General features: G+C 38.3%; 1 protein-coding gene and 1 non-coding gene across 21 annotated transcripts in view; one reads left to right on the forward strand and one right to left on the reverse strand.

Annotated features, from left to right (window-relative positions):
- Positions 1–27,439, reverse strand: part of DTNA (dystrobrevin alpha) — a 451,246-nt gene that overhangs the window by 302,467 nt on the left and 121,340 nt on the right. For 7 of the 20 annotated variants that reach the window (XM_070778755.1, XM_019986579.2, XM_070778754.1 and 4 more), the window contains exon 1: positions 16,673–16,883. The exons of 1 other annotated variant lie outside the window; for it this stretch is intronic. The gene's annotated coding sequence lies outside the window, so the exon portion shown is untranslated. Of the gene's footprint in view, positions 1–16,672; positions 16,885–17,092; positions 17,206–27,439 lie in introns of those variants that run through there. 12 more of the 20 variants (XM_019986587.2, XM_019986590.2, XM_019986586.2 and 9 more) reach the window with 7 other exon arrangements.
- On the forward strand, positions 9,623–9,725 carry LOC139179544 (U6 spliceosomal RNA). The gene has a single exon (XR_011563911.1). It is a non-coding gene; the product is annotated as a U6 spliceosomal RNA (small nuclear RNA).

A 27,439-nucleotide genomic window follows, 5' to 3' on the forward strand; every position in this document is an offset into this window, starting at 1 on the left:
TAAGGATCCAAGAATTGTTAATATCCAAAAGAAGAAATTTTAATGTGTTGAGATATATTTTTATAAATTCTAGGCATATTTTTATGTACTCCATTGGAAGCTTGTATAGTAGAGAAGTATTGTATAATTGTATAAAATATTTATATAATATGGAAGAAAATAACCCCTTATATATCAAGATTTAAAGATATCTACAATTAATATTTTCTTCTAGGCTTTTTCTATCAATATACCAATATCACCATAATTATGACCAACAGAGCAATTTAGTGTCTTCTTTGTTATTGTTACATTATGACATCAGCATTTTACCCAAACTGCTTATACTTTTCATAGGTATCATTCTACTATGTGCAACATGATGAGCTCATAAATTCTTCACGTGGATTAATTTATGGAATCCTCTCAATCCTAAAACATGTCCTTATTATTCTCCTCACTTAATAGATGAGAGTAAAATATTAAAAAAGGTTAAACCAACATCACACAATTTACATGAAGGTATTTGGGTTAGCTTATAAGAGAAATGGACAAGCTCACATGCATAAAACACTGCATGGTATTTTATTGAGCCGATTGACCAGAGTGTTCTCAAGTATTTCCTTTCTGACTGCGTTATTATTCATGAGGTCCTCCCCTGTCTCCATTCCCCTGGACCTACCCATTTTTTAAGTGTATGTCAAAGCAAACCATCTATGCACTGGCACAAGAGAGACAAATGACCACACCCCACACCCCAAACGGTGCTCCGTGTGATCATCCAATAGTGAGGAAATGCTTTTTTTTTTTCCCTCTTTTTGTAAAATATATTGTTTCAGAGAACCTATGCAACATGTGGGAGGAATAACAGACTTCTGGATTATAAGCCAGGAGACCTGGGTTATAGATTGCCAATTAGACTGATCTGTTCTGGCCTTTTACATTAATCTCTCAAGCCTCAGTCTCCCAAGACGACAAAAGACTTCCACGAGGGCAACACCAGCCCTAGGAGTGATGGTTGTTCTGATTCTCCCGGTCCTTACAAAGACAGCCTCACAGGCAAGATCTTCTTTAGGCTATAGAAGTCTCCTCATGTACTTGGCCAATAGCCTTAGTTGCTAGAAAAGGACAAACTGAAGACATAAACACATTGTAATCAAGCATAATCTTATTGCTTAACTATTTTGTCACAAGTCCTCTCATGAAACTTTAAGAAAGTGAAAACTTGCTGATAATAAAACTAAGTAAAATACAACGTGACCTGACTGATAGCAACAGATATATAATCTGGGCAAAACTGGAGTACAGATAAAAGGATATCATCAAAGTCTCTGAAAAAAATGAGTTTCAAATGCCCCTAAGAAATGTTACTGTTTATTCCATTATTCTCAACAGTCTTGTTCATCATTCCTGATGATGTGAAATTTTACTTTCTATTTTTGGCATTGAGTGTTCTATTATTAAAAACATACAGGATACTGCAAAGTCATATTAAGTCAATAAATACTATTATCTGCTTGATGATAAGAAATAGTGGAGCAATGACTCGCACCTGAGTCAAAAATCACAGATGAAGGAAGCATGAATGACACCCCAATGAGACAGATAAATGTTATTATGAAACAAGGAAGTAACTTGGGAAGTCACAACAAAAAAGGAAATTGACAGATCATATTATTTTCCTTGTACAGTAAAGAAAGTTTACAATATCATCTTGAGAGATAAATGTTTTCCCAGCACAAATTCCTATAAGAATTGTATGGCATAGTCCCTTATTCTGAAGGTATCAAGTAACAGCACAATGTTATCCCAGTTGTTCAATATCATTCTTTCTTTCTTTTCCAAAAGTGCCATGTCTTATGGCAAACTTGAACAGGACTCAGGGGCACAAAATGAAATAGTTCCTCAGTAATGACATTATATATGTACAGAGAGGGAAGTCAAGGGTTAAGACAATGAGGTCTAGGTACATGATTTAGCTTAGTATAGCACTTGGAGAAGTTGTGCTGGTAAACTCTTAGCTAGCACAGTCAACTCAAGGTTCTTTTGATAGCTGCTGAAGTGCCGACATTCTATGTAGTTGATCAAAGAAAGATCTATATGCTTAAATAATAGGTGAAAAGGTGCCATGTTGACATTCTCATGGAAAAACTAAGAAGCCTGACGTACTCTCATACAGGGATGGGTCACTCTAATACACAGATGAATAAACTTTTTCTCAAAAGAAAAAAAAAGTGATAACTCTGCTATTATGATTTTATAAGTTCCTTAAAGCATGAAAGAAACAATTTGGGTTTAGACATTTTAATGGCTACGTCTCACCTTTATAACCCACTCCAGTATTCTTGCCTGGAAAATTCCATGGACAGAAGAACCTGGCAGGCTACAGTCCAAGGGGTCACAAAGAGTCAGACACAGTTGCACAACTGAGCATGCACACACACTCACCATTATAGTATCTGAATCTATAAAAAAACCTAAGAAATGCCTTCATCAGATATCTGAATATATGAATAGACAGACGTGGCCGATGAGTCCACCAGGGTGTTAAATACTTCCAGTAGAATTACTGAGAATTATTCATTTGAATACTAGCGGATGTATATTTTATTTTTAGCATTGCTAAAGTAAAGTCTTTCCTCCAGGGTGTAGTTTGTGAAAGACAGAACTACTTATTAAGGCCACTCCTGATTGTGACAGCAAAACTAAGTCATCATCATGGCTCAGGTTGCCTATATTTCTGTAGACTTGAGGATATGAAGATATTTCCAATTTACCTGAATACCAATCCACTTATTTAGTTATATAAAATGAGGAAGGCAGTTCTTTTTAATCGGAGAAGGCGATGGCACCCCACTCCAGTACTCTTGCCTGGAAAATCCCATGGACGGAGGAGCCCGGTAGGCTGCAGTCCATGGGGTCGCTCAGAGTCGGACAGGACTGAGCGACTTCACCTTCACTTTTCACCTTCATGCATTGGAGAAGGAAATGGCAACCCACTCCAGTATTCTTGCCTGGAGAATCCCAGGGACAGGGGAGCCTGGTGGGCTGCCATCTATGGGGTCGCACAGAGTCGTACACGACTGAAGCAACTTAGCAGCAGCAGCAGCTCTTTTTAATAAGATTTAAAATTGGAACTGAATCTATCAAAAGAGCATAATGTTTGAGTAGCTTTATCAAGGATTGAGGAAGTTTTCCGGTTTCCCCTGAATTGGCATCATAGCCACTTCAGATTCAAATCACAGGGATTTGAAATCATAGTCACTTCCACATTAAGCACTGTTACAATCTTCCACTTTGCATTTCACTGTTTATTAAGTAATATGTGCTCAGTTGCAAAAGTCACGTCCAACTCTTTGTGACCCCATGGACTGTAGCCCACTAGGCTCCTCTGTCCAGGAATTTCCCAGATAAGAATACGGGAGTAAGTTGCCATTTCCATCTTCAGGGGATCTTCCCAACCCAGGGATTGAGCCCACATCTCCTGCATTAGCAGGTGGATTCTTTACCACTGAGCCACCTGGGAAGCCTGATCTGAAGCAGAACCACCGGGAGATAATCTTCCTCACTGAGTATTAAAATATTACCACTTTCGCCTTTCTCCTCTTTGATCTGTGTAATTCTGTATCTTGGGTAAAATGGATTACGTGAGCTGGTGAAGAAATGGTCAGCAAAACTCCAAATTTAGAGTGTTCATGGGAGATGGCTACAAGAAGTCAAGAGGTCATGAAAAGATAGAAGAGCAGCCTTCAGGACAAACTCCATGCTAAGAGTACCGGGGACAGTGACCAACATGTCTCCCGTCTCTCCTGGTCAGTCTTCCTGGCATTGCAGAAGGGCCAAAACTGTGAGAAAACTATGAAGTGTAGTTTCTTTGTTAGGATGTCCATTTTGGAGCTTGGCTAAAGTGTATTTAGCAATATAAAATAGATTTCTAAGGAATTAAACTAAAAAATACATAGGAACCCCTATTATTGTGATCCATCTAACTAGGCATTATGGAATCAGTTAAATCTTCCAATGTTTTATGAACAGACACTTGAAGTGTTCCCATTCTTATCAGACTCCATTCTGGCCTTCTTTAAAATCATTGTCCAGAGTGATCAATATATTTAACATGCATTTCTTGCCCCTCTTACTACATAAAGCTATGCTTCTTGAGAAAAAGAGATTTGTAATCAAAGGAAATTCTAAAGGATACCAACAGCAACTTGGGAGGATGAGACGTTTTTGGAGAAACAAGGTGCATCTTCCTGGAAATTTGGAGAAAATACTTTTATGCTAATGAACCAAAGATTTATTGTAGAGTAAATGAAAATATGGGCTGTCCCAGGTGGCTCAGTGGTAAAGAATCTGCCTGCTAATGCAGAAGACACAAGAGACTCCTGTCTCTTTGTGGATTAGAGCCTTAGGTCAGGAAGATCCCCTGGGGGAAGAAATGGCAACCCACTCCAGTATTCTTGCCTGGAAAATCCCATGGAAAAGGGGGCTACGGTCTACAGGGTCACAAGGAGTTGGACACAACTGAAGGGACCGAGCACACATACAAATGCAAATACCTGAGACTTCAGAAAACTTGTTATACGTAGCAGACCATTTCAAACTCTGGCTCTGGGTCATGGGTCCTGCAAGTATGCATTTACTGCTTTATTCGGCTTTGTTTACTTTGGTGGAAAGTTATTTGTTGTGAAACAGTGAAAGAACACAGTAAATTAAATCTGATTGTCCTTTTATGTTATATTTTGAGAACATGTACCATTTTAAGAGCGAGATGACTCTACAGACTTTATAGTGCCAAGATTTAAATTTGTTTTACTGAAGTTACAGCTATTTCAAATCGATTTCTAAAAAATTAATGTAAAACAATCTGAGAGCCCTCCAGTGGTCAAAATAATATATGCAAATACTCATAGTTATTTACTCAATATGCCTCCCCTACCCTAAGAACTTAAAAACATTTCAGTCTTCCTTTCATAAAAATGCTTGCTTTGATTACTTTCTGATAGCACTATTATATCATATAAAATTGTTTTTTTAAACACTATGGGAAAACAGATGTTTATCTAAATCGGTTAAATAAAAAAACAGAAAACAACAGTCCAAATCACCCATTTATCAATGAGAGATTTTGAGCAGTCGCTAGAAATTAAGCATGTAGGGCAATCCCAAATTTTGTCCAGATATGAGTAATTTAATTTCTTCCCGTGCAGCCATTGAGAGAAATGTGGCTGGATAATAAAACCACTCAAGATAAAGAAAGAATTCAGTCAACACAAGCTGTGTCTGCCTTTAAGCACAGAGTTGTATTTTAGTGTGTATATTCCTAGACTTACAAAAGCATTGTGTGCTTGTGTATTCCTAAATTGTAACTCCGATGGCTTGCATAAGAAATGTGTTGGCTTCTCTTTTAGCACACACATATCTAAGCCAGGCACAGTACTTTCGTGTGCTCATCTCTTGATTACCAGTAATGGTTTGGCAGGAAGCCTGGAATAATGTTTCTGCCTTGAAAATTGACAAGCTCTAACATTTATCCAAATGCTGCAGTACTGATTGGTGGGGGGGGGGGGGGGGTTGGTTTGTTTTAATTAAATTCCTATGTTACTTTATTAGAAAGTAGAGCTTGTTTTAAAAACTCCCACACACATATAGACTTATACATTGGTACTTCACATAGAATTAAGATTTTTTTTTTCTTTTGGCAAACCTGGAACTATATATCCATTGGTGAAAAAGCTTGTTCAAGTTTGTTTTGCTTACAGAAAACCCCGAATGAACTTTTTGACCAATCCAGTACTTAATTGAGCTTCTCAGGTGGCAATAGTGGCAAAAAGCCCGCCTGCCAATGCAGGAGATGTAAGAGATGCAGGTTGGTCTTGATCCCTGGGCCAAGAAGATCCCCCAGAAGGAGGGCATGGCAATCCATTCCAGTATTCTTGCCTGGAGAATCCCATGGACAGAGGAGCCTGGCGGGTTGCAAAGAGTCAGACATGACTGAAGCGACTTAGCATGCACGCAATATTTAATTATTACAGTCTGAAATCTTTATGCACCATCCCTTCAAAGTGTTAGCACTCAAGCTGTGTCCAACTCTTTGTGAACCCATGGACTGTAGCCCACTAGGCTCCTCTATCCAAGGAATTCTCCAGGCAAGAATACTGGAGTGGGTAGCCATTCCTTTCTCTAGACCCTCAAAGACCTCCCTCAAAAGCCTGCGCCTTTGAGACATCAGGGTTAAAATGCTAAGAAAAAATTTTATGTTATATAATTTCATTTCATAATCAGAATGTTTTGCTTGTTTTCTAGTTTTGGGCAGAAAGTAAATGCTTGTTTTCCCTTTTGTATATTAATGTATGCAGACTTACCACATCAACATGCCTATGTTAAAAAAAAAAACAGTCAAGTTTAGTTAGTATCTGTGAATGACCTTCAAGAAATTCAACCTCCAGCAAGAAATGTTATGGGTAATTCTCAGAAAGCACACTCGAGTGGAGTAAGTTATTGCCTAAGACAAAAGTAGGCATTTCTGGAGGCTACACAGTGTCTTTGAGGCCACTGGGGTACCATATAGGAGACGGAAGCAATAATTTACCCTGGTGCAATAAAAAATACAGTGTAACTTGCACACCAGGATCTTCTGCCTCATTAAGTTAAACATTTCCCTCATGTCATTTTTAAGGAGAGATTATCATACTATAAATCTAAATAACTTAGATTTATCTTCTGGTGTCTGGTGAATGGTTACACAGCAAATTTTTCAGCACTATACATGTTTGGGTGCTAGGCAATTTCAGAATGTAGATATAACTGACTTCATACTTTGGCACATGAGGTAAAGCTAAAATTCTGCTGTGTGATTATTCACAGAGTTCCAAAGCAGGAACCCAGCAGTGCTGAGAAAAGATCTTCAGATCCTCCTGCAGTGAATTTTTAGAGGTGTTGCTGACATCATTATAGTTCCTGAATCTTATTAGAACCCCAGGGAAAAATATAAACAAAAATCCATCAGGAGAAATGTGTGCTAAGAATTTACACTGTCTACAACTTTGATTGAATCATTGTTATTTCTATGGAACCCAAAGAAGATATATTTCCCATATAATTTTTTGTTAAAAATGTATTGATTTACCTCAAACTCTTAAAATCAAGGGAGGAGAGGCAAATAAATGAAAAGCAGAATAAATTACCAGAGTGGACAAGGTGAGGAAAGGGCACAAGCTCCCCTGTCACACCTAAACACCCTGATGCTTGTAAGGGAACCTAATATCTTAGGATTTTCTTTGAATAGAGTTGCTGGGGGTGTAAACTTTCATGGAACAAATTGGTTCATTTTAAGTGGTCACAGTACTTAACTGACTATAACACACTTTACATAGAAAAAGATGGACATTTTGCTTTTATTAGGCTATTACCCTTCTTCTTGCACAATTTCCCATAGACAGCAACTTTAGTAGAGCATCTTTTGAAACCCAACAATCTCTTTCTCCTTCTTAAGTTTTAAACATTTTGAACTCAAAGGAGGTGAGCCAAGAAAGAAAAATCAAGAAACAGATGTTGAAGTTGAAGATGAGTTCACTTTCCACATGGTCTTCATAAAGAAAAGATAATTGAGTCTAATAAATTACTAATGTATGATCATATTCTAAAATGGAATAACAGTTTAGGAGTTTCTAATAAAATGGGTATAATAGTGCAAATCCCTTTTGAGTTCTATGCTATGCTAAGTCGCTTCAGTCGTGTCTGACTCTGTGCAACCCCATAGAGGCAGCCCACCAGGCTCCCCCGTCCCTGGGATTCTCCAGGCAAGAACACTGGAGTGGGTTGCCATTTCCTTCTCCAGTGCATGAAAGTGAAAAGTGAAAGTGAAGTTGCTCAGTCGTGTCTGACTCCTAGTGACCCCATGGACTGCAGTCTTCCAGGCTCCTCCGTCCATGGGATTCTCCAGGCAAGAGTACTGGAGTGGGGTGCCATTGCCTTCTGGGTTCTGCCAAATATGGCCAGGCTTCTTATAAGAGGCTATATCACAATTTATATCCCACTGCCACTGCTGCTGCTAAGTCGCTTCAGTCGTGTCTGATTCTGTGCGACCCTGTGGACAGCAGTCCACCACACTCCTCTGTCCATGGGATTCTCTAGTCAAGAATACTGGAGTGGGTTGCCATTTCCTTCTCCCTTATATTCCTCAGTAGAGTTAAACAATGTTATTGGATCCCCTATCAGTTTAAGATTTGATTTCTATTGGTGTTTAAAATCAATGTCATTTATCAAGAGAATACATAGTACCCAAAGGTAAAGATATTTTTTAAAGTCCTTATAATTCTCAATTTTATGTGCTCAAAGTATTATATAAGCTATTACATTATCACACTTTTAATTATTAATACACTGGAGTAGGGGTGATTTAATCCAGAATTTACCAAGTGTATTAAAGTATGTATTAAAAATGATATACACAAATAATGTTGATATATGTGCTTGGTGGTTTAGTCGCTAAGTCGTATCTGACTCTTGTGACCCCATGGACTGTAGCCCACCACACTCCTCTGTCCATGGGATTTTCCAGGCAAGAATACTGGAGTGAGTTGCCATTTCCTTCTCCAGGGTATCTTCCTGACCCAGGGATTGAACCCATGTCTCTGGCTTGGCAAGTGGATTCTTCACCACTGAGCCACCTGGGAAGCCCATTTACAATATATACGTTAGAAATGCATAGTTTTGAATAACATTTATATCACTCTGCTACTCTCCTTTTTACCTTGCATTTAGTCTTAAACATTAACAAGGCAAAATTGGGAAATTCAAAGATTAATGAGGTATTTAAAAGTTGAAAAAATTATTAAGCCTATATTTTAAGGTCTTTGGGATTTTTAACTTAAATCAGCAAAAACAATTTACATGTTCAGGAGTGATAATTCTAGGAAATTCTCCATGAAACAAAGAGGAAAACAGATGAGGATCCTAGGTCAGATGAATTTGGGAAGTGCATATATACCATATTGCTCTCTCGGCAATTTCTTTGACCTTTGTATTAAGAGCTCTTAAAGTTTTACACTTTAAAGTTTTACTAAAGAAACATGTTTGATATTCTTTAACACAGCATTTCTCAAGCTAATTTGAATATGTGTGTGTGTGTGTGTGTGTGTGTGTGTGTGTGTGTATTTATATGAGTGAGTGAGTGTAAGTTGCTCAGTCATGTCCGACTCTTTGAGACCCCATGGACTATACAGTCCATGGAATTCTCCAGGCCAGAATCAGAATACTGGAGTGGGTAGCCTTTCCCTTCTGCAGGAGATCTTCCCAACCCAGGGATTGAACCCAGGTCTCCTGCATTGCAGGAGGATTCTTTACCAGCTGAGCCACAGGGGAAGCCTGTATATATATATATATATAATTTTTTTCAATTTCTAAGTGCCTCATTAACCTTTGAATTCCCCAGTTTTTACCTTGTTAATGCTTAAGACTAAATGCAAAGTAAAAAGTAGAGTAGCAGAGTGATATAAATGTTATTAAAAACTATTTATTTCTAATGTATAATATAGATTGCCATTCCTCTGTGGCATTTTCCTTCATCCTGGTCCTTTCCTTTGGCCCCCTGGGAAAAGCAGGTACTGGGGATTTAGAATTACATTGTTACCTTTTTCTCCTGCTTACTTAGGCAGCACATATACTAAAATTGGAATATACAGAGATTAGCTTGGCTGCTGCACAAGGATGACACACAAATTTGTGAAGCATTCCATATTTTTATACATGGGGAATCTAGAAAAGTGGTACAGATGAACCTATTTACAAAGCAGAAATAGAGACACAGATGCAGAGAATAAATGTATGAAGACCAAATTGGGAAACAGAGGGTACGATGAATTGGGAGACTGGGATTGACATACACTATTCAAACTATGTATAAAATAGGTAATTAATGAGACCTCCTGTATAGCACAGGCAACTCAGTGCTCTGTGGTGAACTAAATGGGGAGGAAATCCAAAAAAGAGGGGATATGTGTATATCTGTGACTGAGTCACTTTTCTGTACAGCAGAAGCTAACACAATATTGTAAAGCAACTAAACTCCAATAAAAAATAAATTTAAACATGTTAAAAAGTTACCATTTTCTCCATTTCTTTGTTACACATGATCAGTTCTTAGAGATGGCAAAGTGTTAGTCTTGCACATTGACTCTCTACATTCTATAGAAATTAACTTATCAGAGGTTCTTTTTCCTTCCCAGAACTCTCCATGGGCAGGACTCCTGAGAGCTAAGTGTGGGCACAGGTAAAATGCTAGGATTCCAAAGTCCTGGAGAAACTATGGCTGGGAAAGTCACAGCCACTCTCGAAATGGTGAAGATTCAGAGAGCCAAAAGTCTCAGTGGGGCTCAGAGCTAAAGGACGAAAACAGACAAGAGATGTTAGCATCAGATCACAAGTAGATTGCCTACGTGTTACCAAGTATGGATCAAATACTGTTCAAAGGTACAGAAGAGTTTCAATCTAGATCTCTGGTCTTCTGGGGGTTGAGGGGCTGCCTGTCATCCACGACTATGGAATTCATTAGAGCTCTTCATAAATATTCCAGCTCTTTCTCTTTCCAGGGAAGTGGCAGGACTGTGTTACTCATCCAACTGAAGACTGAAGTTAGGTGTGACCACATGGCATGCTTTGGCCAAGGAAGTGTGAGAATAAGGAACATGGGTCATTTCCTGGTAAAGGCAACGATGTGGAGAAGGATCTCCAGTGAACCCTTGACAAGCACTTTGCATGAATGGGAAGGAAACATTGTTTTTTTTATAAACCACTGAGATTTAGAGGTTATGTGTTATCTTAGGAAACCATGTCTAGAATATTCAGAGAACTTCATATGTGTGCATCTTAGTTTTATCATACAGGAAAGAAAATAACAACATATGTCTCTTACCCACAAAATACTATGAGACATTGGATGCATTTTAGGAAAGACTTGTTACACTTATCTGAGGTGTTAAAAACAACATCTTTTGATGAGTAGATATATTTCCACAAATGTGTAGTAATGAACCATCTAAGACTAGAAAATTCAATGCATGAGAAAATAAATTTCATTCAAAATTAGTCTACATCTTTTAATAAAATTAATAAAGGCATCTGTATTTTGAACTATGACTAATTCAGTGAATTCATTTTTTTCAGCATTCATAAACCTGTGTGCTTCCACATTACCAAGGAAAGTGGTACAAAAGTAAAGTGAGACTAAAAAGGAAAAATAATAAAAATAACTATTGCTGTCTTGAAAATACACAGAGATTTACAAAGCTTTCATGACTCAGGGTGTCTCTGAGTCATCCTTATGCCATATTTATTTTGCAAGAATGCAGAGTCCAGCTTTATTTATGCAAATGAACATAATTCTATTTTATGTTATGATACAATACAGTTTCCTATGTAATAAAAATACATTTTCTATTTAACTTTTTTTAGCATTTGTTTAGGTGTCTTTAAAATATTCTATAATAAAATATCTGTTAAATATGAGGTTTTTAAGAATAAAAGCAATCCTCAAACTTTTAAAACTTAGATTTCTGAGAGAAAAACACAAATTGTTGGGAAAAGGCAAAGTGACTTTTTAACAAGTGTGGAGATTTGTACAAGTAAGTTAAAAATACAAATGAGAGAGTAATACAACGTAGTTTGTAAATTACACCCATTGTTTTAACAGGACATACTCCGGTGTCGGTGTCTGGTGAAGGGGTCGAAGTAAATCATTTCATTGTTTACCACAAGCACAGCTAAGGCATGAAGTAGGAGCTTGACAGGGATTTGTTAAATTAGTAAGAAAAATTAGCTCAGCTACGTGGAGGTTACAATGTAAAATCAGTCAGATTTCAAGAGCTAGTCTCAATTTCTTTCACTGATGAGGCCAAAAAAAAAAGTCAATTTTATATTTTCATATTTTGTGATGGAGAAATTTAGAGTTTGATCTAAATATTGACTTTGATAATTTGATCTGATTCAAAACATTTTTAAGATTAAATTTTGACCCTATCCACTTTATAGAGTTTTTGTCTTTGTGGAGGTAAAAGAGCCCTATATAAGAAAAAACAGAAACCAATTTTCTTAGTTTTCTAAATCTCAGGATTTGGCATATCAAAGGCATACAACAAATGTGTGAAAAATTTATAAGTGATCTGAGGAATATGAAATTGATTAAACACCCTCAGAATTAATAAACTATATTTTCTCCTCCTCTGATTCACACCAACTATATTCAATTTATAATAAATAAATGAAGTCTTTTTTTTCACTTAGCATAGCAGAAAGATTAATATTGCACTTCAAGGCCTCAAAATTTTTAGGAAAAAATGTAACCAACTTTAAGATTTTAGGGTCACAATATCATATCACACAAGCAAGCTTTCCTTCTAGCACATACTGGGGTCTGAAAATAATCCAGTGTTTTCTAATGGTTCAGATTCAGGGTGTGTGCAATGAGATGATTTTAATTTAGTTGTGTCACAGGGACTTTTTCCATGTGTGCGCTTCAGCATTCTCAGCTAAATTTGTTGAAACAGGTCTGTTTTTCAGCTCTATGACTCTCTTTTTTTATTATTACTCTCTCTGATAATATACAGCTAATTTATTGTACTTACATTTCTATCATCTCTTTCATCACACTCAAGGCTTATAGTCTCATTTGGCAAAAATGAAAATAGATAGCATCCCATCTACCCAAACAACAATACCCAAATGAACATTTTTTTCTGGCTGTACCACGCAGCATGCGGGACGTTAGTGCCCTGATCAGGGATCAAACCCTTGCCCCTTGCGGTAGAAATGCAGAGTCTTAACCAGTGGACCACCAGGGCATTCCTCAGACATTTTTAATTGACACTTCTTGACATTGAAGACTATGAAAGATCACTATTTTAGATAAGAAGTTTAAGGTCAAAAGAATAAGGATGTTTAGAAGGAAAAAGAATAAAGTAAGAAAGGAATTGTTGAGAAAAAATTCCTTGAAATAGTCACCCGTTCATTCCTTAAATATGCATTCAATGGTTTCTATGGTGTCAGTTACTGAGAATACAAAAATGAGTAAGACACACTGCTTGCCATCAGGGATTCCCAGAATAGTGGTGAGCTACACAGTTAAAGGACAGTGAACATGACTTATGAGATCAACCTTGAAGCAGAAGTAAGATTTGCCTGCAAAGGAGATACACAATGGGCATTCTTGGCAAAAAAAAAAAAAAAAAAAAAAAAGCTAGTAGGTAGACTAGCACAGACATATGATCATGGATAGAATATTCTGGAGGCACCAATAATGTGAGATTAAAGTGTTGGTGATAACCAGTGATATAGTGGAAATAATGTTAGAGAAACAGGTTGAGGCTTTATGACATACTAAGACACATTAAGGAATGCATTTCGAAGGGAATAGTGAACTATAAGAGACTTTAAAGTAGGGGGACAATCCATTCATGTCTATGATTTTTAGAAGATGGGTGTGTTGGTTTCAATATGGGGGACGTGTTGGGGTTAGAACCTAGAGGCAGGAGAAACGCTGGGAGCCATAAAATACCCAAGGGAGGTGATGAAGACCTGAAATTGAGTAGTTTCAGAGAATGGAAAGGAAGGAATTTATTTATCATAATTTGTTAAATGCGGTGATACATGATACAGGCCAAGAAAAAGTATGAATAGTCAAGGTCAACAGCTGACAGTGAAGGCAAGGGGGGGTGGCTTAGAGAGACTAAAGAGATTACTAAGAGAAGGGGCCAGCTAGGGACAAACAGAAGGACTGTTAAGCATTGTCGACAGCTCAGATTAGGTTGGAACTCATGAATCTTCCAATCAGAAATTTACATTTTCAAAGTTCTCCACAAAAGCCTCAACAAATCAGGCCACAACTAAAACAAAAAATCAGAAAGAATGAGCTGGAATTATCAATGATATCAGCAGACTGCTGGACTTCTCCTTTAGAATAAAGAATCTTTAAAAAAAACAACTATTAAAGCAGAAGAGTGACTTTCCATTTTTGGCAACAGTAAGAAGATAATTTGGACTGACACTCTCACTAAGGTAATTAAAAATATCTCAAATATAAAAACAGCAAAGAGTTAATGAGATGGGGAAGGCATGGAAAAATTCAAGAGAGAGGACCAGAGCTTAGAGACAGATACTCCTCTTTGAAAGCTTTTGCTCTTGGCCATCTGAGTATCAGGAACAAAAGGTCTGAGCAACCAGCTGTACGATAAACAGCCTTATAGGTGTTCTTGTTGCTCAATTGGGTCTTTTTGCAACCCCATGAACTGCAGTACACCAGACTTCCCTGTCCTTCACTATCCCATGGAGCATGCTCAAACTCATGTCCATTGGGTGGATGATGCTATTCAGCCATCTCATCCTCTGTCACTGCCTTCTCCTTCTGCCTTCAATCTTTCCCAGCATCATGGTCTTTTCCAAAGAGTTGGCTCTTCAAATCAGGTGGCCAAAGTATTGGAGCTTCAGCATCAGTCCTTCCAGTGAATATTCATGGTTTATTTCCTTTAGGATTGAATGGTTTGATCTCCTTGCAGTCCAAGGGTGTTGTGGGAATGTTAAAGCCCATAGTCTTTAGGTCAGAACTTTAATAAACTAACACGATTTTCAGTTGGGGACTCAAAAGGCCATATCTTCCCTCAAGGTAGAAGGGAATCCCAAATAAACCATCCCTCACACACATCTGCAGCCTTGCTACTTGCACAAGGATAATCCAAGGAATCTTAGGTGCTGTCCTTTGACTCAGGTGGTTTTGATCAGATACTGTCAGAAGCAAACCCAAGTGCCCTCTGGAGGAAACCAGCATCACCACTAGGTCTCACCTGATCCCTACAAATGATTTTAAAAATACTTTTCCAGCAGATAGTCAAAGAAATCCAAGCAACCAAGAAAATAACACACCGCGCATGAGAAGTGGCAAAAACAATAAGAATAGAAACAAATCTTGGTAACTCTTGAGATATTAGAATGAGCAGACATATTATAAAGCAACTATACTTACTATGTTCAAAGAAATAAAATTAACGCTTGACAATGTCAGCAGGGACATCACAGCAACACAGAATATTCATCAGTCCCCTTTCCTGTCAATGCTATCTGGCCACGTATGTCTAAAATTCTTACATATAAGAACATTTACAAATGCTGTATTCTTTTGGGGTTTTCTTTAGCACACCGAAAAAAGAAACAAAGCCCCATTCTAATGTAATTTTATTTGCATGTATAATTCAATCAGAAATATATTAAAATAAAAGGGAAGTTTATTTGTGTCTTGGTGTGTTTGGTGAGTATACATATGCATCATCTGACAAGTTTCTTGAAGACACCTATAATTCCTGCCAGGCTCCCTCCTCTGGTCAACAGATCAGGACACAGCTAGGCATAGAAGGACAGGCGTCCCATGTCACCAGGGAAAATGTACAAAGGTACCATCCACATGTGGAGAAGTGAAAGTTAACTGCAGCTTTTACAGTCTAATGGGTTAATTATAAATATTAGGGAATGCTAACTGTGACTAACAAAACTGTTGTAAAATTAAGTGACTTGGTTAGTATCATGTTCACTTTTCATTTCAGAAAAGTAACTCAGTAGACTATTTATTCTTATCAAAGTTGAGTGAAAGATTGTCATTCATTGTTCGTACCTAGTTCAGCCAACGTAGTTCATTAGAATCTGGTCGATGTGACCGAACAAAACCTGGCCAGTTACACGTAACCACTGTTCAGCCTCACACTCTGTAATAAGCACGTCAGCACATTTATTTTCCCCATATAAAGTAGAATTTCCAATTCATACCATGTACTCTGTGACTATTATGGCCAGTATTTATTCAGAAGGAATGCTGTGCAAGTTTGGAAAAGCTGTCTCTAAGAGAGCTGAGAGGTCACTGGACAAAACAAGAAACAAAACCTATACATGGTCAAAACATGAAGAGGACTAAAGTTTGTCATTCTTTCTTTTAAAGAAAAAAGTTTTGAAATCCCAAGCACACAGCCAGGCACCATCAAACCAGCCAAGCTCAGTCCCTGCTCCTCTCAAGCTCCATGGAATCAGAACTCTTCTATTCACTTGGCAAATATCAGCTTTTTTGGAGGAGGAGAACCTGCTTGGAATTAATGAGATGACACCCAAAAATAACTTCTATTAATAAATTGTTCTCTTCAATGTAAAACTGCCCATTTTTCTCATATAAAAAAAAAGTATTTTCTGAAGGCTCCTTATGCACTTTCTACCATTTTTTCCCTTTCTTTTATTCTTATTTTCTTTTTGCATCTTTTAAATTAAAAAATGCCATAGTGCCAATCAGGGGAAATAACTCCATCTGACAAGAATACAGTCAATCCAGTGGCGTTGCAGAGTCACACTTAATGTTGTGACTTGTTAACTACTGACGGTGTAATTTAAGAAATGCAGGGTGTTTCAGGAGTTAACACAGGAAAAAGTAAAAGTGAAGTCAAACTGAAGTTACAGACATGCAAGGTCAATTTCAAAACTAAGCTGAAATACTTTGTTTCTTTCTACTTCACAAAACGGTAAACGCCAAGTAGCTCAAGAAAGCTAAGAAAGTTACAACACGGGAGAATCTCCCTGATCATTTCTTCATTCACACAAATAAAAAGAAAGCGGCAACATTAACCTTCCCAGAGAAGCGATCGCGCCTACAACCAGTCTTTGCACTTACCCTAGAGTATGTACACCATGATCTCTTTAAGAATCCTGTTAATTCCAGTACATCCAAGACATATATGAATTCTTAGCATATTCACGGAAAGAACCAAGCTTAACGAAATGGTTAATTACAACAGGACTCTGAAATCCTAGGGAGAGACACGAGGGTAGAATCCAGCCTCCAGATCCTAGTGTATACTGTGTCTATCTTTAACTGGAAAATGACTTGGTTTCACATTCCACTGAAGTCCCACTGGCAGATGCCTTTGGTAAACTCACCAATGGCAGGCTGTCAAACGCCCTCCCTCCACCCCCCTCCGCCCCCTCCGCCCCCTCCGCCCCCTCCGCCCCCTCCGCCCCTCCGCCCCTCTCCAGGCGCTGACCGAGCTTCCGCTGCTACGTCTAAAGCTGATTTACTCAGCTGTCTTTATACCTGTCTCCGCGTGGGTAAAAGGAGATGCTTTCATTGATGGCTATTACGGAAACGCTTGGGAAATGAAGATCAGCCCCGAGGACTCGCTGTGCTTTTCTCCCTGCCACCCCCTTCCCCTCCCTCCTGCCAGAAACCATCTGACTTCCAAACTTGGCTGTCTGAAAAAGAATGTTCTCTGATTGGCATTCCTGGAAGCAGAAAGCAAGGCAGCTCGAGTTGTGTTCTGTTACTCAGCGTGAAAAACTTCCCAGGTAGGCAGAATACAAACAAGTTAAGTTTTCTGAGATTTTTTTTTCCCCCCGAACTTTGAGGAGACACCAGGGAAATATCTGGGAGCGTGACAAATAGTTTTGTTGTTGTACACATTTAAGTTTGGATATTCACCTATAATTTTACCCCAAATGGCTATGGATGCAGTAAAAAAGTGAGATGGCGCATCTTTTGTGAAAAGCTGAATTTCCTTATTAGTAAATGCATTGGAACTTGTTACAGGAAGAAATGGTCATGCTGCCTCTAATATTCTGCACGGCAACTATGAGGTCTGTGGATTTTCTGTGAGAAAAAACCTTGCCCATAGGAAACGTGAAAACAAACAAACAAACTGCTTTCAGCTGTCCTATATTTTGTATTGCAGACAGCAGAAGAGGGTGCAAGAAATGTTTCTATCTCCGTGTCAAGTCTTCTTGTCCAAAACTGTCTTGTAAACTTTGATGAGGACTGGGGGAAAAAAAAAAAGTTTGTGTGTGTGTGCGTGTGTGTGTGGCCATGTACAATACAACCCCACACCCCACAGTCACACACACATGTCTGAACAAAGGAAAACTGAGTGAATGGAAATGAAGGGAAAAACACATTTTTCTCACACAGGAACTGACAAGAATTAATATTGTGGAGTTCCCTTCAAATCATGACTCCTAAAATTGTGTTTCATATTTATTTTGTGGTCACTGGGGTCAAAAGATCTGCTGTGCTGAAGACATGTTACCTCACCGTGTTCTCAACAGCGAGTGTATTACATGCCACGTTATGGACCAGACCGACTTCTTGAAAGGCTTGATAGAGGATTTATGTTAATAATTGCAGCAATCAGACAAACCACAACCCCGGCGTCTTGGGGTTTCCAGATCTCATCTGGCTGTCACTGCCAACTCTAGGCAACCGTCAGCTGGCTGGGCTCAGGGTGGTGGTGTGGCTGCAGCTGCTCCCTGCAACTTGTGCAGAAGTCTCGAGAATACCTAACGGCAGGAGGTTGACTCCAAAGAGAAAGCTTTCTCTTTGTTTGTGGTTGGTTTTAAATGTTCTGTTCTAGGTGATCTTGTACCACATCTGAAGAAGCCCATTTTAGGGAACCTGATGAACTGGCATCATATTACTAATTTATTTCTTTGATATTCTCATGCCCCATCTAGGTTGGCATGCTACCAACCTGCTCACTCCTTATTCCATTACTAGATGTCCTTTAGAAAAAAAGATTAAAAGAAGGAGGGAGAGGAGGAAGAAACTTTCCTTATGCTTATTCCCAAGCTGATTAACTAAGAGACATTTCAGGCTCTGTGTACTGTTGATAGATAAGGGCATCTGAATGACTTCAGAAATAAATAGAAATAACCAGTCACCCAGAGAGCACACATCTCTGTCTTTGTGATTCTTCTTTCCTCTATCAAAAGGCTGCTCCCCAAGGCTAATGGATGGTGTCTAAACACATGTGACCTAAGAAGAGTGGACAGAGCTGGCGGCAGGCCATCTGGTTCACATCGGCCACACTATTCACTCATGCTGTACCTTCCAGGGAACACTGCTGCTGCTGCTGCTAAGTCGCTTCAGTCGTGTCCGACTCTGTGCGACCCCATGGACTGCAGCCCACCAGGTTCCTCTGTCCCTGGGATTTTCCAGGCAAGAGGACTGGAGTGGCTTGCCATTGCCTTCTCCTCCAGGGAACACTAGCACCACTGAAAGTCAAGAAACGTTTGTTGAAGCAAGCAAATAATTGCTGGTGTAAAAGTGTATATTTTAACCTAAGGAAAATAGTTATAGGTAGGCTCTCATTTTAGATAAGTATGTTTGCATTTAATTTGATGACTAGCAGGGAAAATTATATCTCTTTTCTAGCCATTAACCAAAAGATTATATGGAAGGTATACCAGGCACTGAGTACTTTACTGAGGGCTTCTTTGGTGGCTCAGATGGTAAAGAATCTGCCTGCAGTGCAGGAGACCCAGGTTCAATTCCTGGGTTGAGAAGGTCCCCTGGAGAAGGAAATGACTACCCACCCCAGTATTCTTACTTCCCTGGTGGTTCAGACGGTTAAGCAACTGTCTACAATGCAGGAGACCCAGGTTCGATCCCTGGGCCGGGAAGATCCCATGGGAAGGAAATGGCAATCCACTCCAGTACTATTGCCTGGAAAATCCCATGGACAGAGGAACCTGGTAGGCTGCAGTCCATGGGGTCGCAAGAGTCGGACACGACTAAGCAACTTCACTCCAGTATTCTTGTCAAGAATTCCATAGACAGGGGAGCCTGGTGAGCTACAGTCCATGGAGTCACAAAGAGTTAGGACTGAGCAACTAACACTTTAAATTTTCACCTTCATTGAAGCAAAAAAAAAAAAAAAAAAAGATTATTATACATTTTGGGTCTGTGTGAGTAAATGACTCTAAATATCAACATGGCAAATTCTTCTAAGTTTATTTTTACTGATCTTGCTGGCTTCTAAAGAGAAATAAAAGAAAATAAAATTTTAAGGATTTCTAATATTTCATATTAACTAGTAAACTATAACAATTTTCTTTATTGAATTCTTCCTGACCATTCCGTATAGTGCAACATGCATCAGCCAAATATCTCCTTAGGTTCCAACTTTATCTCTTTTTATATTTTCATCTGTTTCAATGACAGAAATTCCAGAACGTTTGCAACAGTAGTGGTAGCCTGAGTCCAAACCCAAGGTTGAATGAACACACAGGAATTTTTTTTCCCTCTTTTTCCCCCCCTTAACCTTCACAAGGCAGTTGATAAGATTTATAATGGCTAGAACTCAGTCTTTATCATGAGTAAATGTTATTTTTCTCTTTCATAAGCACTAACAAGAGAGTTAGGATTTGATCAGAAAAATAGCTTCCAGGGCTTTCTTCCAAAGAAAACTGGGCATGTAACAAGCAAATCAAATACCCTTGATTTATCATGAATAAGCAGTTAATCTGCTCCATTCTCCAGAAATAGATTGTCTTAGCTCAGTTCTGTGTATGGCAAAGGCTGGTAGCAGTCTCCTTGCAGGGTGAACAAGGTGTTTAGACTTACGTCTTAGCTGATCTGTGAAGCATCTGTGTGTGAAAAATCTGGACAATGAAAAGCAAATGGTCCCTTTGCTTTTTCTTCTCTAGCATCCTTAAGACACTAGGCTTAAGCTGACAAAGACTGTATTCTCATGATGATAGTTTTGTGGATGATTTTGTCTTTCATATATTATTATTTTGAAAAAAAAATACACTATTTGCTATAGACCAAATATTTGTGTCCCCCAAAATTTGTATGTTGAAACCTAACCTCTCACGTGATAGGACAGTATTGGGGGCCTTTGGGAGGTGCTTAGGTCACAAGGGTGGAATCCTCACGAATGGGATTAGTGCCCGACTCCAGAGAGCTTCTTCATCTCTTCCACTGGAGACAACACAGCAAAAAGATGGCCTTTAATGAGCCAGGAAGCAGGCCCTCATCAAACACCAAATCTGTTGGCATCTTGATTTTGGACTTCCAGCCTTCACACTGTGAGAAATAAATTTCCATTGTTTATTTCAGTTGTGTATAAGCCACTCAATCCATGGTATATTGTTACAGTGGCCTGAATGGATTAAGACATTCTTTATGCAAAAGTGAGTTTGTCTGTGACAACCTGGAAGGGCAGGATGGGGGATGGGTGGGAGGGAGGCTCAAGAAGGAGGGGACACATATATTTATAGCCAATTCATGTCGTTGAACAGCAGAAACCAACACACTGTAAAACAATTATCCTCCAATTAAAATAAATTTTAAAAAGGTGAGTTTGTTTTTTGTGAGGGAGGGGATAAACCATGTTATTTTTTCCCCTGCAGAAAAAAATAATAAACCCAAGTAGTAGTTGTTGAAAAGAAGTTAAAATAGACACTGCCCAAGAAAAAAAAAAATAGAAAAACTATACATATAGGGACTCTAACAACAGATATGGAAGGGTTTCAAAGCAACAGCTTGCTCTGTATAATCTTATTAAATGCCAATCAACTTCAAAATTGGATGTCATGGGCATTCATTTTTGAATGCTTATGGTATGAAAATAGCCCTAATTATGGAAAGCACCATATGTATAAATTTACTAACTACAATATCATATTTGGTGGAGAAAAACTGGAGACAATGATTGTTTGATGACAACAGAAAGACATGGGTTAAGGCTTAGGTTAAAAATGATAGCATCTAAACATACAGGCACCATCATACACCAACTGTATTAGAACATCTGTGGGCCCAGGAAAGAAAGATTAAGACCAGAAGGAACCCTATCAAAATGATTTATGGGCACACACACACACAATATTCAAATAAAAGTAACTGCAGTCCTTTCTCATTCTCTGTCTCCTCTTTGTCTTTGGAGAGGCACCTCTACGTTACGTCCCCTACATACGAACTCTCAAGTTATGAACTTTCAAAGATGTGAACCTATGTTTGCATGGAAGTTAGTTTACATGTCTGGCGTACATTGTCACATGCAGCTTGCCCTCCGTTTCCTAATGCTTATGATCCTTCAGCTCTACCATCTCTCACCTCCTCTCCCTCCTCCAGTCAGCAACTCTTCTTGCCTTTTTCACTGATGCCAGCCCCTATATGCCAGCTCTTGTACTATACTTTTCAAAGTACTGTACTGTTAAGATTAAAAATGTTTGCTTTATTTTCTATTTTTTTTAATGTATTATCTGTGTGAAAAGTATTATAAACCCAATATAGTACAGTACTATATAGCCAGTTGTGTTAGTTGGGTACCTAGGCTAACTTTGCTTCATTATGAATGAATTGGACTTATAATTGTCCTTCTGAAATGGAACTCGTTTGTACAAAGGGAACTTAACTATATTTCTCTTCTCAGGATCTCTTGTGTGGCCAGTGGGTTGGGAATTTTGGGCTGGGAGGTGAGAAGGAATTGGGGAGGCTATCCAATGTGGAAAGAGACACAAATGAAGAAGCTTAAAGGGGCTTATATTGATATGAAGAAAGGGCGTGGAGAGAAATACTCAAGAAAAAGAGTGATCTTAAAGGAACCAATGAGAACAGGGAAGGGAGGCGGGGAAGAGCATCTGGCACACCAGAGAAACAGGGACCAGACTGCTCAGCAGACTGGGGAATAGCATGTTTGGATGTGGTAGTCTTTGAAGACACCAGATCTAAGGGGGAGATTAGGATATCTGATCCTAGGATATCTGGCTGTGTGTTTTGTGATTTCTTCTTGTTCTTGTTTTTTCATTTCGCTTGTCATTTTCTTTTTTAAAACTTTTTTATTGTGTATTGGGGTATAACTGATTAACAACGTTGTGATAGTTTCAGGTAAACAGTGAAGGGCCTCAGCCATACATATACATGCATCCACTCTCCCTCAAACTACCCTCCCATCCAGGCTGCCACATAACATTGAGCAGAATTCCAAGTGCTATACAGTGGGTCCTTGTTGATTAACTCCCAACAAACAATAGTCCAGGACCTGATGGCTTCACAGGCAAATTCTATTAAACATTTGGGAAAGAGTTAACAGCTATCCTTCTGAAACTGTTCAAAAAAATTGCAGAGGAAGGAAAACTTCCAAACTCATTCTATGAGGCCATCATCACCCTGATACCAAAACCAGGCACAGATAAGATACAAAAAATAAAACTTTTTTTCAGGTCAGTTCAATATCACTGATAAATGTAGGTGCAAAAATCCTCAACCAAATACTAGCAATCTATGTCCAATAATACATTAAAAAGATTATACACCATGATCAAGTGGAATTCAACCTAGGGATGCAAGGATTTTTCAATATCCACAAATCAATCAATATGATATGCCACATCAACATACTGAAGAACAAAAATCAATATGATCATGTCAGTGATGCAGAAAAAGCTTTTGACAAAATTCAGTACCCATTTATGATAAAAACTCTCCAGAAAGTGGGCATAGAGGGACTGTATCTCAACATAATAAAGGCCTTATAGGACAAATATACAGGTAACATCATACTCAATGGTGAAAAGCTGAAAGCATTTCCTCTAAGATCTGGAACAAGATAAGGATGTCCACTCTTACCACTATGAAACATGGTTTTGGAAGTCCAGGCTATAGCAATTAGAGAAGAAAAAGAAGTAAGGGAAATCCAAATTGGAAAAGAAGAATTTAAACTGTTATTGTTTGCAGTTGACATGATACTATACATACAAGATCATAAAGATGCTACCAGAAAACTACTAGAATTCATAAATGAATTTGGTGAAGTTGAAGCTACAAAATTAATACACAGAAATCTGTTACATTTCTATGCACCAACAACAAAAGATCAGAAAGAGAAATACAAGAAACAATTCCATTGTCACTGCATCCAAAAGAATAATATACCTAGGAATAAACATAACTAAGGAAACAAAAGGCCTGTACTCAGAAAATTATAAGATGCTAATGAAAAAAATCAAAAAAGATACAGATGGAAAGATATACCATGTTTAGGGATTGGAAAAATCAATATTGTCAAAATGACTGTACAACTCAAGGCGATGCAAAGATTCAATGCAGTCTCTATCAAATTAAAACTGGCATTTTCCACAGAACTAGAACAAAAAAATATAAAAATTTGTATGGAGACACAAAAGACCCAGAATAGTCAAAGCAATCTTGAGAAAGAAAAACAGAGCTGGAGGAATCATGCTCCCTGACTTCACACTATATTACAAAGCTACAGTCATCAAAACAGCATGGTACAGGCACAAACACAGAAATATAGATCCATGGACCAGGACAGAAAACTCAGAAATAAACTCATCCACTTATGGTCAATTAATATATGACAGAGGAGGCAAGACTATGCAATATTGGAAAGACAGTTTCTTCAACAAATGGTGCTGGGAAAACTGGACAGCTCTATGCAAAAAAGTGAAATTAGATCATTCTAACACTATACACAAAAATAAGCAATAAGCTCAAAATGGATTAAAGACCTAAATATAAGACCAAACACTATAAAACCCCTAGAAGAAAACACAGGCAGAATACTCTCTGACATAAAACACAGCAATATCTTTTTCAATCCATTTCCCAGAATAATGGAAATGAAAACAAAAATAAACACGTGGGACCTACTTAAACTCAAAAGTTTTTGCACAGCAAAGGAAATAAAACAAAAAGACAACCCACAGACTAGGAGAAAATATTTGCAAATGATGAGACTGACAAGGGATTAGTCTCCAAAATTTACAAATGATTCATTACACTTAACAGCATCAGGACAAATAAATCAATAAACAAATGGGCAGAAGACCTAAACAGGGATTTCTCCAAAGAAGACATACAGATGGCCAAGAGACACATGAAAAGATGTTCAATATTGCTAATTATTAGAGCAATGCAAATCAAAATCACAATGAGAAATCACCTGACACCAGCAAGAATGACTATCACCAAAAAATCCACAAATAGTAAATGTTGGAGAGGGTGTGGAGAGAAGGGAACCCTCCTCTACTGTTGGTGGGAATGTAAATTGGTACAGCCACTATGGAGAACAGTACACAGGTTCCTTGAAAAACAAAATAGAGCTACCATATGACACTATAATCCCACTCCTGGGCATATATTTGGAGAAAAACAAGATCCAAAAGGAGACACGCACCCCAGTGTTCACCGAAGCACTATTTATAATAGCCAAGACATGGAAGAAGTGTCCATCGACAGAGGTATGGATAAAGAAGACGTGGTACATATATACAATGGAATATTACTCAGCCATTTAAAAGAATGAAATAATGACATTTGCAGGAACATAGATGGACCTAGAGAGTGTCAGGCTGAATGAAATGAATCAGACAGTGAAGGAAACTTATAGTATGACATCCCTTATATGTGGAATCTAAAAAGAAACGATACACATGAACTTACTTACAAAATCGAAACAGACTCACAGCCTTAGAGAACTGAACTTATGTTTGCCAGGGGAAAAGGAAGGGGGAAAGGGATAGTTAGGGAGTTTGAGATGGACATGGACACACCGCTGTGTTTAAAATGTGATTTCTTCTTTTGGAACATTTTATGTTTCAAGATCTGGTAATGTCATATTTGTGTGTCTTTCGGATATTGACAGGAATCTTGAAGCTACAGATAAATTTACTTACATGAAAGTTTTTGAAAAGTTGTGGTAATTGTTTTGTGGTACTGCCGTGGTTGCTAAAATTGATTTTCTTTGATATGGGTCAGAAATCATCTTCAGCCTTGTCTAAATAAATATCTTGATCATTTTTCTCTACTTGCATTTCATTTCTTGTATCTCTCTTAGTTCCCATAAAAAATAGCTATTACAGCCTCTTAGGCTGAGCACTACAGATAAGGCGACCAACCATCCCAGTATGAAGAGGACTAAATGAGGAAATTACCAGGCAAATCAGGATTCGTCGGTCATGCTGTGTGTGTAATCTGGAATTTTTTATGTTATGTGTATGCTTTTGATAAAGATTAGTCTTTTTTATTAATTAAGAGGTGTTTGGCCCAAGTAGAATGGTAATCAGAAAATATAGATTTGTGTGTGTGTGTGTGTTTCTCTCTGCTAGCTGTGCAACCTGGGACAGATCAAATTTCAACAGCCACTATTTCCTCACCTCTACAATGTGAACAATCATACAAATTTCCAAGAGTCTTGTCAACATAAAATGAGACATAAGAATGTGTAAAATACATGAAATGAATAAGTATATTTTATATCCTATTTATATAAACTTTATAAAAATTATATGTAGCTATTTTTCAAAAAAGCTCTTAGTTATTTTAGATTGAGAAATAATGGAAGCCCACAAAAGAGGTACAACATTTCAAGTTGTGTGCAAGTGGTGGAAGGGGAAGAGAGAAATAGACACTGGTTGATGAGGGAGTAACTTTCTCAGGAGTAGTATCTATTTCAGCATTTGATCTTTCCCCAAATCAAACTCACTACGTTAAGTACCTTTTTTTGTTTGTTTAGAGAAGCTCTATAGGCCAGGATAGAATCAACACTCCAGATTTATGAAAGATATACATTTATCTTCATTTTTAAAAGTAGAGATTTTACTTGTACCTTTCCCTTTAAGCTGGGGTAGGGGTCATTTTCAGAGAAGGCAATGGCACCCCACTCCAATACTCTTGCCTGGAAAATCCCATGGATGGAGGAGCCTGGTAGGCTGCAGTCCATGGGGTCACAACGAGTCGGACATGACTGAGTGACTTCACTTTCACTTTTCACTTTCATGCATTGGAGAAGGAAATGGCAACCCACTCCAGTGTTCTTGCCTGGAGAATCCCAGGGACAGAGGAGCCTGGTGGGCTGCCGTCTATGGGGTCGCACAGAATTGGACACGACTGATGGACAGGGAGGCCTGGTGTGCTGCAATTCATGGGGTCGCAAAGAGTCGGACATGATTGAGCAACTGAACTGACCTGAAGCGACTTAGCAGCAGCAGCAGCAGCAGCAGGGGTATTTTTCCTTTGCGGGACCAAAAGCAACCCTAGTTAGAGCATAATCACAAATATATCACAATCACTAGGCAAAACTAGAATATCCAACCTCATCCTAAGGACAGACAGATATACCTTATTATATCACTATTTGAGCTCTGGCAGCATGAGCATATTTGATGCCTTTCAAGAAATGAGGGTGCCATTTGGTTTGGGAGCAACATGAAAACGTAATTAATGTCATCACTTCAGTGTACATTTTCATAATCACATGTACAGTTCATATTGGTTCCACTCGAAGCTTCTGGAGATTTATCAAGAATTGGAAATAGGACGATTCTATTATACATCACAAAAGATTATAGACAAGCCACATGGAGTCCGGTGATCATTATATTTGACTTTCAGTAAGTCCCCTACATATGAATCTTCAAGTTTTTACGCAGGGGACTTTTCAAAGATGAGAATGTGTCCTGGTATGCCAACTGTTGTACTGTGCTACTGTAATTTTCAAGGGGCTTAACTATAAAATTTAAAATGTTTTTTTGTTTTTTATGTATTGTGTGAAGAGTTTTGTAAACCTATTACAGTAGAGTACTATATCGCCAATTTTGTTAGTTGGGTACCTAGGCTAACTTTGTTGGACTTACAAACAAT

The sequence above is a fragment of the Bos indicus genome, chromosome 24 (assembly GCF_029378745.1).
Source record: "Bos indicus isolate NIAB-ARS_2022 breed Sahiwal x Tharparkar chromosome 24, NIAB-ARS_B.indTharparkar_mat_pri_1.0, whole genome shotgun sequence".
In the NCBI taxonomy this organism is placed as follows: Eukaryota; Metazoa; Chordata; class Mammalia; order Artiodactyla; family Bovidae; genus Bos; species Bos indicus.